Source organism: Pocillopora verrucosa, chromosome 1 (genome assembly GCF_036669915.1).
Source record: "Pocillopora verrucosa isolate sample1 chromosome 1, ASM3666991v2, whole genome shotgun sequence".
Classification (NCBI taxonomy): domain Eukaryota; kingdom Metazoa; phylum Cnidaria; class Anthozoa; order Scleractinia; family Pocilloporidae; genus Pocillopora; species Pocillopora verrucosa.
This window is the reverse complement of record NC_089312.1, coordinates 23,781,052-23,800,377: the sequence shown is the minus strand read 5'-3', so window position 1 is coordinate 23,800,377 and position 19,326 is coordinate 23,781,052. Positions and strand designations below refer to the sequence as shown.

The 19,326-nt window shown below is 39.8% G+C and overlaps 1 long non-coding RNA gene across 1 annotated transcript; it reads right to left on the bottom strand.

Annotated features, from left to right (window-relative positions):
• Nucleotides 1–1,799: 1,799 nt before the first annotated feature.
• On the bottom strand, nt 1,800–11,087 carry LOC131800061 (uncharacterized). The gene is made up of 3 exons (XR_009341435.2): nt 10,996–11,087; nt 10,664–10,720; nt 1,800–5,059 (listed from the first exon to the last, which is right to left on the bottom strand). It is a non-coding gene; the product is annotated as an uncharacterized lncRNA (long non-coding RNA).
• Nucleotides 11,088–19,326: the final 8,239 nt, after the last annotated feature.

The window sequence follows — 19,326 nt, the reverse complement described above, 5'->3', positions numbered from 1 at the left end:
ACGTAATGACACTATTGTTTATACAAATTCATTCTGAAACCAATATTTTTCTGTCAACCAAAGTGATTTGATAGAGAGAAAAGGGAGGATTCATAAGTTATTTATCGGCTTGAGGTAGTGACCGACGTGTTTGCTTAAAAATACTGCCCAGCCGGAAAACGAGGTATATTTATGAAAAATGACAACGAAAGTTGGGATGTACTCGGCGACTCACGAAAGTGTTACCGTGGCCCGTGGGCAGAGATAGGAAAATACTGACCGGGTAAAGAACCAATCAGATTGCAAGATTCGTTACCGTGCCCTCTAAAAAAACAATAAAATTGGTTATGACGCTTTTTAATTCTTCGCTTGAGACAGACAGCTTTCTCGCAACTTGTTTGGCGCGCATTACAACAGGCCAGCAAAAATACTTAAAAATACTTGTACCTTCGCTTCAGTTTCGATTTCTTTTACGATAGTTGAGTGGCATATTCCATTCGTATTTTAAGATACAAACTGTCGTCCTTTCTCTACCTCGAAATTCTGCGTTTATTTGCGGGAAAAAAGGAGAGAACTTTACACAGCCAACAGCCCGCTCTCCATGTAACAAATTTACCCTTCCGTCCCCCGGCAAGTTTGCCGTTGCTCAAGACAACTTCTCCCTAAGCCCACCCCGAGAAAGAAAGATTTTGTCACATTCAGGTCATTAACGAAGTTTTTGAATCTCGCGCTCGGAAATCGGATACGCGTCGGTTCTTTCAAACCTTTGTTCTTATAACAAAAGAGCCTCAAAGCTGTCAACAATGACAATGCCCATAAAAGGATAAAAAAAATCGTGCCATTGTTAGCAAAATCCCAACCCAAAGTTTGATATGTGCAGTGCGGTGAAGAAAGGAATTTAAGAGATCCTTGCAGCTAAGACCATTACTGAACTAATAGTTGAAAATAGGACCTGAAATTTTTTTTCAGGTCCTATTTTACACCTTTTGAATTAGTTAAATTTATTTTGAAACTCATGATAGACAACAGGCAAGTGCAAATGCGGGAACGACTGACAGGATTACACAGCTTAAACCTCCCGCTCAGTTAGACTTCGATGCGACAAACTTGGCTGACAGTTGGAAAAGATGGAAGCAAGAATTAGAATTGTACATGGATCTGGCAATGAACGGCAGAGACGAAGCAACGAAAGTAAAGTTATTTCTGTATTTAATCGGCAATCAAGGAAGAGAAATTTATGATTCGATGGCCTTCGAAATTCCCGCCAGGAAAGAACCTTAACGTAGGTGTTAGAAGTGTTCGACAGGCATTGTAAACCCAGAAAAAATGAAACTGTTGTGGGGTTCAAGTTTTTCTCCCGTACTCAGGACCCGGGTGAATCACAAGAAAAGTTCGTTACAGATTTGAAACTGTTGGCCGCGACCTGTAACTTCGGTGATCTTAAAGATTCGCTAGTGAGAGACCGGATCATTTGTGGAATCCAGGACCGGCACCTTCGAGAAGAACTTCTTAAGATCCCAGATCTTGATTTACAAAGATCCCTCAGCATTTGTAGAGCAGCCGAGTTGTCGAAAACACGGACCAAAACTTTGGAAGAGGGCGAAGCAGTAAACTTATTGAAGGACCAAACGAAGCGCGGCAAGGTGTCAGCTAACAAAAGCCATGACAAGTCTGCGACCAAAAGGCGGGAAAATGATGATCGGAACGCGAGAGATGCAAATTCTGAGGTGGAAAACATCGTGCTGCCAAGAAAAGTTGCCCAGCGTTCGGGAAGAGGTGTTCGGTTTGTGGAAGAATGAATCATTTCGCTTCTCAATGCCTTTCTAAAACGAGAGTGAACGTCGTGGAATCAGAAAGTGAAAGCGAGATCGATGAATACTGCCTCACGCTCCACTCGGTGGATGAAAGTTAAGTAGTTAGGGTTCATGTAGCAAGCGATCTGGAATATGCTAAAAATTTGTTTGCTACAATTATCGTCGAAAACACACTAGTTAAGTTTCAACAGGATAGTGGCGCAACATGCAATTTGATTCCCGCAAAGTTTCTTAGCCGAACTGTTTCCCACGCGGAAATTACTCACAATGTATAACAACACAATCATGAAACCTCTTGGAACGTGCACTGTAGCTGTATTTAACCCCAAGAATTCCAAAACGTATCAGATCGAATTTGTTGTTGTGGACGATGACCAGTCAACACCGATTTTAGGAAATCCAGCGATGCAGCAGATGGATTTGGTCAGGGTGCAACACCAAAATATTAGGACCGTCAATACTGAGGTTCAGCGCGGTAGTCAGGGTCCCCTTTCGATGGAAGAGGTCTTAAAGGAGTACCCAGATGTGTTTCAAGGCGCTGGAAAATTGAAGGGGCAGTACAAGCTGAAAATTGAAGAGAATGCTATGCCAGTGGTCCATCCTCCCAGACGAGTACCGGTCGCGCTCAAGGGAAAGCTGAAACGAGAGTTGGAACGGTTGCAGAGTCTCTGGATCATAGAAAAAGTCATAGAGCCTACCCCTTGGGTTTCGAGCCTCGTTATCGTGCAAAAACCTAATGGACAGAATTTCTTCTGTGTTTGCTTGGACCCCAAGGACCTCAACAAAGTTCTTAGGAGGAGCCACTACCCAACCTCGACAGTTGAAGACATTCTACCTGAGCTTTCCAGGGCTAAAGTGTTCTCCACTATGGACGCAATGAACTGTTTCTGGAACGTTGAACTTGACGATGACAGTTCACGCTTAACAACATTCAATTCTCCCTTTAGAAGATTTTGCTGGCGTCGCCTGCCCTTTGGTCTTTGTTCGACCCCGGAGGAGTTTCAACGAAGGCTTAACCACGCACTTGACGGCCTGACGGATGTATTAACCATTCATGATGATATCTTGAGTTTTGGCGAGGGGTCTGCAGTGGAAGAAGCACTGACAGATCATGACAACAATTTCCACTCCAATGCGGAGGTGCCGGGAGTAGAACATTAAGTTGAACCAGGACAAGGTGAATCTGCAACGCAAAGAAGTCCCATTTATGGGTCATGTGATATCAGAGAAGGGTCTTCAAGCAGATCCCGCAAAAGTTAAGGCGGTGTTGGAAATGCCCACGCCAACTGACGTGGCCAGTGTACGAAGATTTATTGGATTCACAAATTATCTGAGCAAGTTCTTGCCTCGACTAAGTGATGCATTGGAGCCACTCCGTAAGCTCAGTTCACCAGATGTAGAGTGGTTCTGGACTGACATACATGACAGTGCTGTCCGACAAGTGAAGCTGCTGGTCACAAAGGCACCTGTCCTCAAATTTTTCGACTCAACAGAGAGCCTCACCTTACAGTGCGATGCATCAGATTAAGGACTGGGTGCCATCCTACTTCAGAAGGGTCAGCCGATTGCCTGTGCGAGCCGTGCGCTAACCGATGCAGAGTCTTGGTACGCCCGGATTGAGAAGGAGCTTTTGGCTGTTGTTTACGATTTGGAAAGGTTTCATACTTACACTTACGGTAAAAGAAGTGTTTGTGGAATCAGACCACAAGCCTCTGGAAGTTATTTTCAAGAAGCCACTGCATCGAACTCCGAAGAGGCTTCAGCGCATGCTCATGCGAGTCCAGTTGTACAACGTCAGCCTTGGCCCCAAGAAGGGCTCCACCATGGATCTGGCCGACACCCTAGTTGGGCTTATTAGCCCTACGATGGGAGCCAGGATGTCGCTTTAAAGATTGAGAGTATCAACATGACGCAGCACACATCCGTTTGAAGCCGAGTACGCTTCAAGAAATTCCAGACCACACGCAGAAGGATAACAGCCTTCTAGAACTGATTAAAGTCATCAAGGCTGGTTGGCCTGAAACTAAAGGAGAGCTATCTCACCTGGTGTTGCCCTTCTTTGACGTTCGTGATGAGTTGAGCGTCTGCGATGGCATTGTCATTAGAGGAGAAACAGTAGTGGTCCCAAAGTCGCTGCGTCGAGACATGTTGTATCGTCTGCATTATGCTCATAGTGGAGTTGTAAGCGCCCTTTTGCTCGCTAGAGAAAGTATATACTGGCCAGGAATGAGCGCTGAAATCAAGCAGTTTATTGAAATGTGTGATGTCTGCAGGGCGTTTGACCGGAAGCAGCCTAAGGAGACTCTCATTCCTCATGAAGTGCCCGACCGGCCATGGGCGAAAGTTGGAGTTGACTTGTTCACTTACAGGGGTCGAAACTGTCTCATTTGTGTTGATTACTATTCTTCTTTCTGGGAAATCGATTCCCTTGACAAAACTACTTCGGGGGCGGTAGTACAGAAGTTAAAGTCGCACTTTGCAAGGAATGGAACCCTGGAGCCGTGTGTATTTGACAACGGTCCTCAGTCTACCTCAACTGAATTTAAGGAATTCAGTCGCCAGTGGAACTTTGTGCATGTAAGTTCGCCAGCTTATCCGCAAAGCCACGGAAAGGTAGAAGCAGCTGTTAACTCCGCTAAAAATGAGGAAGTCAAGAAAAGCCAGAACAGATCCATACCTCGCTCTCCTCGAATACAGAAACACGCCTAGTCAGGGATTGGGCACCAGTCCAGTGCAGCGATTGATGTCAAGGCGCACAAGAGCACAACTACCCATCATTCCTAAGCTTCTCAGGCCAGTTGTCGGGCCCAAGATCTATCAGAAACTTCTCGCCAAGAAAGAACGACAATTCCTTGCTTAAAAAAGGGGGGCTAAGGATCTGAGAGCAGTTAGAAGTGGAGATACATTGCAACTCGTGCCGCCTGGAAATCCGAGTAAAGAAGCGGTGAAAGCAAAGGTTGAAAGGTGTGTTGGAACTCGGTCCTTCGAGGTGGTTACCGAAGATGGAGCCAGATATCGTCGAAATCGCCGTCACCTGAGGAAAACAAAGGAGGCCTGCAGGAATTCAAGACCTGCTTTGGTGGCTGAAGAAGGCGTTGAGCAATCGGATCAACAGTCGACATCCTTACCTGAACAAGCACAGACAGGTCATGAGCTCTCCGCGCCGTGTAAGCGGACAACCGTACCCAGTGGTCGAGTGGATACGACCAATGGGCGTGCGATGGCATCTCGGCAACCGGAGCCACTTGCTAAGCCTAGTGGGTTACCTGTGGGAGGCCCAACGACGCGATCAGTCAGAGTTGTTAAGAAGCCAACTTATTTAAGGGATTATGTTACTGGGATGTAAGCTTTCTACGTTCCACAAACTTTGAACAGTTGAACTCACTTACGTCGTTTGTTTTGTTTTGTTTTTTTTTTGTTTATCTTGTTTTTTTGTTGTTTTTTTTTTAATAAGGAAAAGGATGTAACAATAGTCACTGTTTAGTAGTGGCCTTGTTAGAGTGTTTAAACTAAAAGGATGACTGTTTGTAATAACAAGGCAGGCTATCTCGCCGAAACCACCTAAAATACAAACCGCAAATGGAACAGCGATCTACTGGAGGCATGACGTCATCGAATGTAAAGATTGGCGCGAAACCACCACATTGTGTGGTCGCTGTGTTAGAGAGTCTCTCGCCTTGCCGTAAAGCAGAGGCAATTCATGACATCCTTGACGTGTTTTGACATCGTTCAATCAAAGTGATATTGGAATTCTTTAATTGGTGTGCCAAAAATAGTGTTTGCAATTAAAGTAAAACAAAGTCGCGTGAAATAATTTCGACAATTTCTAACTCTCAGATTTTATCACCGTGACTGGATTAAGAAATAAAGCAATTTAAGAGGAAGAATGGACTCCTATGTTGCAGGAGTAAGGTAAAGATTGGAAAACCTGAACAACAGCTGTGTAGAGTGATTATTGAGTGATTTGTCGAATTTAATAACGTTAGATCTGCCCCACAGGGGATTCCCTGTGGGGTGCCTCAAGGTTCTATTCTTGGTCCCTTATTTTTTATCCTGTATGTTAATGATTTGAACAATGCTTCCCTGCTTGATGCAATCTTGTTTGCTGATGATAAAAACTTATTTATCTCCCATAATGATCCTGTTTACCTAATTAACACATTAAATAGAGAATTAAACAAATTGTCAACCTGGTTTGCAGCAAACGGCTCTCCTTGAATTTAGCCAAGACTAATTTTATGGTATTCAAGCCTTGGCAAAAGAAGCAATCCTTTGAATTTCAAGCTTTCATAAATGAGCAGCCTATTCTTCGTGTTTCTGAGACCATGTTTTTGGGTGTTTTATTAGATGACAATTTGACCTGGAAATCGCATATATCCTTAACAGCAAATAAATTATCCAAATCTATAGGTATTATTCATAAATCTAGGTTTTTTCTCTCTACTCACTCCCTTCGTACTTTATACAATTCTATGATCATTCCATATTTGTATTATTGCAATTTAGCTTGGGCTGGTACCTATAAGTCAAACCTTCAAAGAATTGTAACCTTAGAAACGTGCGTTAAGAATAGTAAGCAATTCTACATACATTGCCCATACTGGCCCTATTTTTAAGGAACTTAAACTCTTAAAATTTCATGATATCCATTCGTTTCAATTAGGTACTTTTATGTTTTCATTCGAGAACTCTACACTCCCTTCCAAATTCAATAACTTTTTTTTACTGAATAGTCAAATCCACAATTATAATACTAGGAATGCTCAGTCCTTCCGTTTGCCACTGTGCAGAACGAACACCAGGAAGTTTTCAATTTACTTTCAAGTTCCAAACTTTTATAATTCGCTTAATTCTGACATAACTAGTTCTCCCTCCTCCGCTTCTTTTAAAAGAAAGCTTAAGGAATTTCTTCTCTCTAGGTATTAACTTCTGTAAGGCAGTAATTTTTAACTAACTTACTTAATATGTGTGTGCGTGTGCGTGTGTGTACGTGTGCGCGGTCAAAGTTAATTACCATAAGTCCATATCGTAATTCTAACATAAGATTAGTTATTTTAAGTGAAAAAGCCTGACTTGTTATAAGCCTCGTGGTTTCTTTCAGGTTTTCTCGCCATTTATTTTCTGTCATCAATTTTCTTCATTTTTTTTTTTTCCATCTGTAAATGTCGTATATGGCAAAATAAATATTGTATTGTATTGTATTATTCTGCCGTTGGATTGTAGGGGTATTTTAGCTCGAACACTAATCGCAAACGGAAGGCACCAGAGGTCTAAAATCGTGTGTGGTAGTGACATTTCTCCTTCATACTCAGAGCCGTCATAAAGATAGATATGTTGTTGAACTTTTATTCCTATCCTCGTGACCAGTTTGAGCTTACACAAGTGATTCACGTGAGAATGCATTGGACTGTGGAGGCTAAAGGTCCTGAAGGTGCACTCATACGTGTAGTGCTGGTGATTATGCTCGCCTTTTTGCTGATTTTGTCTCTTAAAAAGCGGCCATTGAATTCGCCTTTTAAAAAAGCAGCCACAATCGTTCTTATTAGTCTGCATTATTTTTAATGACCGAATAAATGTTCACAATTTATTCGAATTTTGAACATTTATTCATTTGTTCTGAATTGTTTCTATCATTAGCATATAACGACCGGGTTATACTTGACGAACCACATTTCGTTAATTAAGCAATCAGTTTGTTGCTATTAGATTTTTTACATTTTACAGTTGCGAGTGAGTGTCCTGATTGGCGCTCTATTTTAAACTGGTAATCTTATTGGTAGGGCCCTGTTATAAAAACGCCCTATTACACAGGGTGTTTGTGAAGGGCGCTGATTTTGTTAGAGGAAGCTGCAACGTTCGTAAAGTCACTGAGATACGCAGAATGAAGGGTCATGTGCTGAGCATCTTTGTCTTCTGTGCAGTTCTTGCAACTGGTAAGTTTATTCTGTTTGTTATTGTGAAGTTCAACCGTGAAATAAGAGAACAGTAACGCCACCTGTTCCGTCCGAGCAATCTCTCCTGTCGACATACCCTTCTTTCGCTTTCAAGCTCCTTACAAGCTATGAATTCGTTTATGTTGGCCACGTCGAAACTGAACTGAAATAATTTTGTTCCCTCGAGCCACTGGCCTTCCGTGACGTCCACTCGGGCTCATCCTTCTTTCCCTTTGCTAAGGCACAAGTTAACTCTTTGATTGAGCTGTGTGCGTTGTTTGTGTGTAACGTTAAGCTGAATACCAACCTCTCCGTCTGCTTGTGATGTTAATGTGTGGAGTTTATTCCAATTTCGTTTCTCGTGTTATCGATTTTGCTTCATAATACTGCCTCTGATAATACTGCCAGCTCTTATTGAGTGACACGGAATCTTTGTGGAAATCCTGCTAAGCCCAGGAAATCCTTTCTCTATTGTAGCCTAGATTTGTTCTGTTTGGTCAAATCACGTTTCAAAGCCTTCGTTAAAATTTTCCTTGTTCGTGCAGAATGGGAAACAAATAAAAGAAACTTTCCAAGTATCATTTATCCCGTGTTATTTCGTTTGAGAAGGAGCATTTGCCTGTTTTCTCCGGTTTGCTTCCTCTCGTCATAGGAGGCATAAAGTTCGTGCAGAACCTTTACCACACCAAAAACGTATCCATCAATACTTCTGAATCCTCTTCGGTTCGAGCACGAGGAAATCGCGACATACAAACAACTTTGCTCAAATCGATTCTCCTTTCAACAAAAAGAATACTTCGTCGCTTGAATATTACAAGTCCTTAGTGTACTTTCACTTTCACAATAATGAAGGCTCTGGTAAGGGAACACCTGTACAACTAGCAATATCATGAATTAATCGGGGTTATCTATGTAGCTGCTATTGTATTCCACCACTCTTAAAGAAGAGATGAGAAAAATGTGTCTTATTCCGATTCTATTGCATAAATTACGCTAGTGTTTTTATAAATACACAATAGACGCTAACGGACTCAGTCATGCACGCACTTAAAAGCACGGAATACGGCATATATCTGAGCACGAATTCAGTTCGGCACATGTTTAATTTCCAATACTGTTGAACTTAATTCTTTGGCAGAATAAAATGAATTTGACAAGCTTCGATATATGGAGTGTGAAAAAACTTCGAAATATGTATGGCAAAAATTGGCGAGCGGATATGCAACACATTGAAATTTTAGTTTCTTAATTTCCTTTATTTCAGCTTACAGCCTCAAGTGCTACTCTTGTTCGGGATCCGAAGAGAAATGTAGCAAGAGCAAACTGGAAGCAAATAAAGCCAACATGTCGGTAGACTGCTCAGACGGTGAATGCATAAGGACCTGGGTCAAAAAAGACAACCATACCGTAACCATTGTGGATAACTTTTGTAGCAGCACCTGTGAAGAAATAAAAAAGGCTTGTGACGCGTTTAAAGACGGGAAATGCGCAGTCGGCTGCTGTGACTCCGACTACTGTAACGCGGGGTCTGTATATTCTTCCAGTGTAATCCTGATGATCGTTACCTCTGCCTTGGGTCTGGCACTACTGAATTAGGCTGGTAAAGAAGAAGGAATCCTAGCACGTTGATATACGTAGATTTTTTTTTCGTATTGAGGTTTTCCATGTGTATGAAACCCTTAACGGTTTCAAAACAAAAAGTTAGAGAAGGAAATTTGTAGTTGGCTTTTTTATGTTTTATTGTGTGATCTCAACTTATCAAGTTCTTCGCTACTTTATGGTGAAAAATGCTTGAGTTACTACACTGATGTAGTTTCAACGGTCTTTTTGATATTAAATGGATTCAATTAAGTCTGCTGGAAAGTTGTTTATTTGAGTGAAACACCTTTACGATGGTACCCAGCTGCTACTGTCGCCGCGCATTCAATATTGTTAATTCTAAACACGTGACAGGGGATCTTTTACGCCACAATCAGATAAGAAAAAGCTAATTGCAGATTAACATTTTCGAGAAAACAATCAAGTTTTATTTATTTTCTTTACGTCTCACAATAAACAAACATAGGCTTACTATGCATGCAAAAGTTATATTTTGGGGTGGGTGGATTACTTGAAACATTGTAAATGTATCTACATTTTTACAAAAGTAAAGAAGAGTATTAACGCGGAAAAGAACGAAAATGTCGAATTAACTCACACACCGGTATTTTGTGGTAGATTGTGTCTTTTGTGCGAATAACTATAACCAAAAGTAAACTGTATTGGTGCCACGGATACCTTCTAGTAAAAAATGCAGACTGCAGACCGAATACAAAATGTAGACTGCCGACTGAGAAATTATAGGCGGCCGTCACCACCAAAAATACAAGGATGTCAAATAGATCAGCAAATACAAAGCTGGTCTAAGGATCGGCTGCAGGATAGCATAGCTTATAGAGGAATGGCATGGCCAAATTATAGACGGTTTAGTTTTCCTTCGTGAAACAGAGCACCCTAAAGATGAATAATTTAGCCAAATGATAAACGGTCTAGTTGCCTATGTCGAGTTGGAACATGAAATTGTGAAATGGACTAGCTCAATTGCGAATAGCTAAGCACTCATTTGCAATACAGTGCACAAACGGTGTAGCTTGCGTAAAATGGCTCAACGTAATGTCGAATGGTACAGCCTACGGTGTAGCGTTGCGTGAAATGCCTTAGCACAATGTCGAATGGCACAGCGCACATACCAAAAGGTGTAAAATGGGAGGTTGGGAGAACAATCGATAAACTGGAAACCACTCCGCTTCGCGTCGTGGTTTCCTACGCTTATCTCGTGTTCTCCCAACCTCCCGCGTGTTTACATCAGGCTATGTAAACACGGAAACCATTTTACATTTCTTCAATATCACTCGATTGAAAAATGTCAAAACAGGTCAAGGATGTCAGTTTTCTTACCATGGCGTCCAACTCTGCACACAAAGGCACACACAAAATCCAACTTCTCACGTACTCCTGTAATTTTGAAAGAGTCGTTGAAGTTAAACTCTCATTGAAAATTGAGTGCGAGTCAGAAAAGAGCAGAGAGCTCGACAAGCGACATTTAATGCACGTCATAATACTGCTTAATACTATAAACATTCAGGCTAACAGACGCGTGCAAACTGCGGTAAATCGGGAGGCCGGAAAACCGTGGTAGAATTCAGTCTTGTTGCTATTTCAATCAACGCTTTCATGAACGATAACGAATAAATGTGGATATCAGCAGGGAAAAAAGAGGAAAAACTTACCGAAAAGTTACGTATTGGCTCTGCTTTACGGCAAGGCGAAGTGAAGCCTTTTAAGCACAGCGACCACACCATGTGGTGGTTAAGCTCCAATCTTTACACTCGATGACGTCATGCCTCCAGTAGATCGCTGTTCCATTTGCGGTTGGTACTTTTGGTGGTTTCGGCGAGATAGCCTTTACTTCACGCCACGAGCAAGCTCGACGATTTGCCACAACATCGAAATATTTCATGTACTGCTAAGCAATTTGACGTTGAGCTAGAGCGTGTGATGCTCTGCAAAGCTATTCGACATAACACTACACCGTTTGTGTGTACGCTGTACCATTCGAAATTACGCTGAGCCATTTGACGCAACGCTACCGCTACGCTAAAATACCGTATTTTTCCGGTTATAAGGCACGGCCATTTTTCAAAGAAATTTTGCCTTATCACCTTTGAATTGTCTCAGATTCGGGGTGCGTCTTATAGCCAAGTATTTTCATGCAACGAAATTCAAGAATGTCCTATTTTCTAGCTTTAACATGGTATAAAACAAAATAAATAGATAGAAGGCTGGGAATATTGGTTATTGATTTTACTCGACTTGGTGGTTCTGAAAAGAACCGTTCTATAAATACTGCTGCAGGTACGTTTTATTCTCCTTCTTCGCCTTCACTGTCGGTCTCGAATTCATTGTCAATAATCTCCCCTGCATCCTTTTCTGTCTCTTCATTCTCTTCTTCCCAAACTGCATCGTCTTTTGAGTCGTCTAGCGCATTCGCGATTCCACAGGATTTGAACGACTTCTCAATTAAATCTTGAGGAATTCCGTTCCAGGCGCGATCGATGCAGGTCAACACCAGTTCTTTGCTCGGCGCTCTCTTCTTTCCAGATGGGGTATACGTGAACGGGCCATTTACCATCCATGTTTCATACAACATTCGGAGTTTGGCTTTGAAAGGCTTGTCTATGCACTTGTCTAGGGGCTGCAAAACTGACGTCAGGCCACCGGGAATAACAGCAACATCAACATTTCGTCTCTCAAGGAGGTCCTTGACAGCGTCGGTCAAATAGCCACGAAAAGAATCCCAAACCAAAAGTGCTCTCTGATGTGGCGCGAATCGGTGTTAACATTGATCTTCTGGACTGTTAATCAATTAGCGCAAATTGAAGACAAAACAATTCTTTATCGTACGTACCTTGACATCTTTGTTTGACAGTTGTTGTTCTTTCTTCTGTTTGTACAATACACCAACTATCATGCAAAAAAGTTTTCAGACTTCGTAGCCTTTATTTTGTTACTGATATGATTAACTGATACCGGTGAAAGGCCAATGATTTCAAAATGTTTTGAGATAGGCATAGATATAAAAACTTTATTTAACTAAAGTACCTTCTTTGCAGACCCTGAATTTGTAATTGGCTTAAAATACTGATTTCAAAGAATGAAGAGGGATGACAGTAACATTGAAGATGTGTATGATGGTGCACTCTACCAAAAGGAGTTTAAGTCAGGTGGCTTCCTCTCAGAACCATACAACATCTCTGTTAAGCTTAACACTGATGGTGTGGCAATATTTCATTCATCGCAGTTTGGAGTTTGGCCACTGTTTCTTCTTGTCGATGAACTCCCTCCAGCAATGAGGCAAGTGAAACAAAAATGGTCATGTCACACAGACATAAACTGTTAATGTAACTGGTAAAATATAAAATTATATGTTGGTTGTGCCTAGACTGGAGAAATGACTATCGCTTTGAGTTTTGAAGGTTTCAACGAGAGTAAATTGTTTGCTAGTGCTTTGTAAACTGAAATGAAAAATCCTAACCATTACCGTCCATAACATGCAAACCAATAATGAATTAATATCCTATTGTTTTGGAAGGTAGAACTTTGAACTTTCACACTGTAACAACACAAAAATCAGAATACAGATTATCTAGGAGAAATAACAAGTTCAGGGTGTTTGGTGGCCTGTGGTTTGGAGAAGAGAAAACTTTCTTTTCTATGTTCCTTAAACCATTTGTTAACACTTTGCAAGAAACAGATATTAATAGTAAGTTACAATTTTGGTCAAACAAACCAGGATTTTACATTTCGTGTGGTTCTTATTCTTCTGGGCAACACTAATGGTGGGTTATTTTTATATATTACTAATCAACTATTTTAACCAACAGGAATTGAAGTGGTACTTCCAGATGGACTGAAAGCAAAATCTAAGGTCAAGGCTCTCTCAAGCCATTTTGATCTTCCTGCCTGCGCTGGTGTCTTAGAACAGGTTACATATGTTGGTCACGACAGCTGCTGTGATGAGCATGGTGAAACTGTCAAGATTGGTCCCAGGGGCCATGTGATGTCATTTCCATTCAGAAACACAGCATCAGGATATACTAACCACGAACTGCAGGAGCAGTCACAGCCAACTCATTTGAGGCACTTAAAAAAAATACAGTAGCAGGTTGCCTAAATACTGTCATCTAATCAAAGTGCTCTGTGAGCAAACTCGTGAATTGACTCATGATTTTTTAGATTATGTTTAATGTTATCTGGTTTAGGGAATTTTGTGGTTGATTGTCATATCTAGAGTACGAGCAGTAGTTCAGTGTTCGCTGATGTAGCAAAGAAACCAAGTAACGTTGGGATAAGAAGGCATTACAATTGAAATGATCATGCTATTACATTTGACAAGGTGGATGATGTCATGTTTTTTAAACTTCGATCATTTTTGTTTCTGGTTCAAAATAAAAGGTTGGAAGTAAATGTGGGTGAAAAGTGAAATTTACTGTCTTTCGTTGTAAATATCAGAAAATCAAGGCAATACTGTCTTAGTGAAAACATTAACGATTCCCTCTTTATCAAATGAGACAAACGGGAACGAGTTTTGAGTGATATAACTAAGCCAAGCCTGCCACCGTCATTTTGGATCTCCGCCTGGGTAGATTTAAGTCACGTGCTAGGCAACGTATAATCAATAACAAGATAGAATTTCATTTCAGGCCTATTTATCAATTTTGTGGTGTGTAACTTTCGCATTTTAGTACGTTGTATGTATGTTGAATCTTCAAATTGTCTTGAAACTTAAAAGAAAATTGTTCTTTAAAAATTCACTGAAAATCGGTAGCTAAAATTGTTTGTTTAGGTGTTATTTGATTTTCGTGTTAACTTGTTATTTCGTCAGTCGCCGGCATCTTCTGTTGCTTCACACAGGAAAAACACACGCGACGAAACGTAATGATCAATTTTGTCCTCAATCTCACGCCTTAACAGAAAAAGCTTTTGAACATCTATAAACTCCGAGCGCTTGGCAGTAAGTGATATTTTCAATGAATCTTCGGATTGTTTTCAAGTTCAAGGATTTTAAATTACAATTTTATGAAAAACGAAGGTTGTTCTGTTATTTCAGTGTGAATCCTTGCATGCCTGCCAGTCGCTGGCGCCGCTTGTTGAAACTAAAACGAAAAAAAAAAAACTCTTTTAAGATTATCATTGGCTTCTTTTCACCCCACCACTATTCTTAGCAACAGAGGTCGCCATTTCGTCTGTTTATTGCTCGCCAAAAACTATCAAATGCACTCAAAAGCCTAAAATCTAAAAAAAGTTTACAGGAATCGACCAATCGAGCGAGCGAGCGAGCGAGCGAATGCCATTCCCCACATCGTATCTATAACTCGCTCTTGCGCATGCGCGCAATTCACGAGTTAAAAATAATACACTGTATTTTATGAACTCACAAAGTCATCAAATAAAATAATATTCAGACAATTTTGAAAAGTTTAGCCAATTTTTTGAAAATACACGAATGGTGATGTAGCTCCCTTAACACAATTTTCAGCATTTTTCATTTCTTCATCAAACACAATCTTGTTCAGATGTAAAATGGAACTTTTTAAATTTATTTAAATATGGAGGTATTGTCTATTATTTTTTTTCACATTGGGATAAACGGCTAGCTATACAGTCCTGCCAATATCTATACAATCTGAATATAAGAAATTATACCATCACTAATAATGTCTAGCTTTGGTTTGATTCAGATTTTTTTGCATGTACTTCATAGGTCTCTGGCTTCAAGTCCCCCAGTCCCTTGTTACAGCTGCCAAGTTTTGACACTGTTAATGGAATTGGTATAGATTCCATGCACTGTGTGTTCCTTGGGGTGGTAAAACAACTAGTTGGTTTGTGGTCAACTCAAAACACAGTGGGCAAAGGTGGTATTGTGGAAATAGTGTTGAGAAAGTTGATATGCGCCTTTTGGAGATAAAGCCCCCCAGTGTCATCACCAGAGTTCCTAGGAGTATAGAACATCATGTAAAATTTTGGAAAGTTAGGTCTCACTATCTTTAAAAAATGTTATTTTTATAGTTGTACAATGGATGATTTCTTACAATATAAGCTTTCAGATTTTCAGTTTAAGTCTAAAATTTGAAAAAAAATTGTATATGTATAGTGGAATCTTGATCTAACAAAGTCATAGGGGAATGGGTGGATTGGTTTGTTTAATTGAGGGTTTGTTACATTGAAAACCTTCATATAATAAACTCAAGGAGAAACGAGCAAATACATGTTCCATCAAGGTATAGTTTAAGATTGATTTGTAGAGGCGCGCACATTTACCTGGGCAACTTTTGTCACTAAATTAGTGCAGCTTATTGCTGCGTTTTGAGTTACAAAGATAAAAGGATTTTTATCGCTGATGGTCTGTTCCATGTTCATCTTCTTTTGTGTGTTGACAGTAGATTTTGTGTTTGGGCTTCTGGATTACATTCATTACAAGGAGGAATTTGTTTTATTGAGGTTTGTTTTATCAAGGTTTTGTTCCATACATATCACTCTCTAACTTTGGCTTGGCTGAAGAATATTGTTCGTTATATCAAGGATTTTGTTAAACAGAGGTTTGTGAAATCAAGGTTCCACTGACTGTACTGTATATTTCATTTGTTTTTCTTTTTTAGTTAAATTGAAACACTGGTACCTGTTTTTGATCTTTTTGCAGCAACAGAGTACCGAAATTGGCTGTTTTTCTATTCACTACCCTGTATGAAAGGTGTCCTGGATGATGAATATTATCAGCACTATGCATTATTAGTTGGTGGAATTGTCTTACTCTCAGGAAGATCCATATCCCCAGAACAACTTGAGTTGGCTGGTAATCTCTTGATCCATTTTGTGGAGATGTTTGATGCATATTATGGTCAGTAAACCAGTGCATGAAGGTTCAATTGTTATTAACTTACAACAGCACCTAATTATAAGCCTGAGATGAAAATCCTCTGAATCTGGGAAATAAAAGTCTATTGATTTTGATATACATTAATTATTTGATACAAATTCTGTTCCTGTAGGTTCACGGTATTTTCTTATGAATCAGCACATGTTGCTGCACTTGAAGGAATCTGTCCTTAATCATGGTTCCCTCTGGTCTAGTTCTCTTTTTGTATTTGAGGACTGGAATGGAGACATCAGCAACTACTTCCATGGGACTCAGAACATAGCTGGCCAGGTTAGCTGACTTTTGTGGAAGATGATTTTATGTTGATATAGCAACAAGGTCAAATTAGGATAGCCTGTGTGACAGGCATTCAGAGGGGAGGGAGAGAGAAAACAAGAAGCATGAAGCTTAAGAATTTAAAAACATAAAATAACATGTTTAACATGTTTCAGTCTTTTTGATTTCATCAACTGAAATATTAATAGACAAATGTTGCTAATGCTTTGTTGTACATAATTTTGAATGTATTGTTAGATTATGACTGCTGTCACAAGTCAACAGCAACTCCCAGAGCTCATCAAGGAGATGTCTCCAGGAAGAGCAAAGGATTTAGTAATGCGCCTTCTAGGACAGCATACTAGGTAGAGTTGGCATAGTGACTATAGCTGCATCTGTGTTCATGTGATCCACTTCAAATCTTTTTGCAATTGTTTATCTCATCATTGACTTTTTGCTGATTACCATTATCCTGGGTGAGAGGAAGAAAAAATAATTATTTTAATTTTTTGGGGGGCTTACAACTCTTATATGATACTCATTTGACTGATATTCTTATGTTTTGAATGTAAGCAACATTTACATTTGTCGCCCTCATCTTACCAGTATAATTATGTAAATCATAGAAAAACTTATTATCTCAAATTCTTATTGCTATTATGTTCTTTTAAAGGAGCAATAAAACTCACCTGAAAGATGATTTTTATGTTGTCAGTGCATTAAAGAGTGGCAGCTGTACCACTGAGCCATTTGTAGATGATCTTCAAGCATTCCTGGGCCTGGATTCTTTATCTTCTGTTAAGTTCTTTACAAGACTCCAAGCTGGAAGCGCTGTATTTCATTTGAAACAGTACAAAAGGGTTTCCAGAAGAAACACATTCACAGTTGCATACAGATTGGATGAACATCACTCTCTTGAATATGGCCAGATAGAGATTTTCTTCAAAGCACCTGTTGGTTCCAGGACCTCCTGTGGCGCTGTGTTTAAGCCACTGTCGAGAACCAGTAAAGGTATCTGCGAGCAACATAAAGTGCTTGGGAGACCAGTGAGCCACATCATTGCCTTGCACCACCCACACAGGTATTTGTTGTTCCCCTTGAAAACATTATTGATATCTGTGTTTATATGGCATTTTCAGACAGTGAGGTGCATTATGCAGCTCATTTTCCCAATTACTTGGAACAAGATTCTGATAGTAAACTATTAGTTAATGTAACCGTGGTTTGTTGGCAAGGCAATGGCAATGCTCATGATACATGTATTGAATGAATTTTATTTTGGGAAACTTGTAAAGGTTTAAAAAGAAAAGAAATATATTAAAACATGTAAAGTACTTTTAACAGTGTTATTTCTGTGAGCTGAAGTCTTTTTATACATCATTATAAATTACCACCTAGCTGTGAGCATGGTTCCTCAAATGTATTTTAATAGTTCATAAGGTTTTATACAAAGGAAACCATAGCAATGATTGTGGCATGGAAACCTGATTCTGTAGTTTCTGTTCAATTGAGAAAACATATCAAACACTTGATAAAGTGTTTCTTCAGCTATCCAAACACCTCAAATTTTGTCAAAAGTACCCCATTGTATTATTTGTTCAGAAATCCTGCTGAATTACTGACTTGCCTGTTTTTGCCCTTTTTTGCTTCTTTTAGATGCAGCTATTTTAATACAATTGTATGAAAAAGGCAAGCAGTGATATCGCATTAGTCTGGATTGTGTATGTTGCTTACCAGCACCTAAATATTCCCATAGTTCCCCTAGATGTGAAATTATATGGAATTCCCATAACATTTGATGTAGTCATACATCATACATTTGCTATGAAATAACTTTGGGCAATTTATTCCTTCAGTTTGACCATGCAGTTAAGAATGATCCCATATCATTTCCATAGAGCAGGCACAACAAAGTGTGAATTAGCAGCTGATATGGGATAACTATGGGCACCTTACTCCCACAGTTTTCCTATGTAACTGAACGATTCCATATCATTTCCATAGAGCAGGTAAAGCAAGCGTGCTTTAACAGCTGGTATGGAATACCTATGGGCACCTGATTCTCATAGTTATCCCGCACAATGCGATGATCCCATATCATTCCCATAGAGAAAAAAAGTGAAGCAGATGAGCCATTGCTATGGAATATCTATGGGCACCTTGTTCCCATAGTATTACCATACAAATCTTTTCTAAGGCTTTCAATCTCATATACTTCCCATAGCTTGAATTTTCACAAAACTGGGCACCATATCAATCCTATAGGAAGGTCTAACCATCCCATATCTTACCCATATATGGGCCATGTATGGGCCATAATTTGCCATATCAAACCCGTACTTTTACTTTGGTAAGGGTGACAAAAAAATTTCAAATCAAAATCTCTGTCCAAACACATTTTAATTTTGTTAAAGAGCTGGAAAAGTAGATTTCTCTGAAAAAAACAAAATCTTCCTCAATTAAACGCTTCTCAAACTTGCTTTTTTGTACATGTGCTACCAAGGCAAAAAGAGACTGGAAAATTTGTATACTAATTATTATAAAACAGGGTGATAATCTTGATCTTGTGTGAAGGCTAGCTGCTTGCTGTTTGTTGCTATAAAGTTAGGATCCTGTGTCTGTACGGCTACAGTGTAGTTATTAAGACAGCATTATCCTTGCAAAATGGATTTTGGAATTCCCTAGGAATAAGAGGTGTGAATTTTCACAGTAAATTCCAACTGGGAATTTCTAGGAATTCCTAGGAATTCCCAACTATTACAACTCTGGCTCTAAAAACCTAGAAATTCCCAAAAATTCCCAGAAATTCCAAGTTTATAGCCAAATTCCAACTCAGAGCACCAATAACTTTCCCTGAAAAGCTGAACTT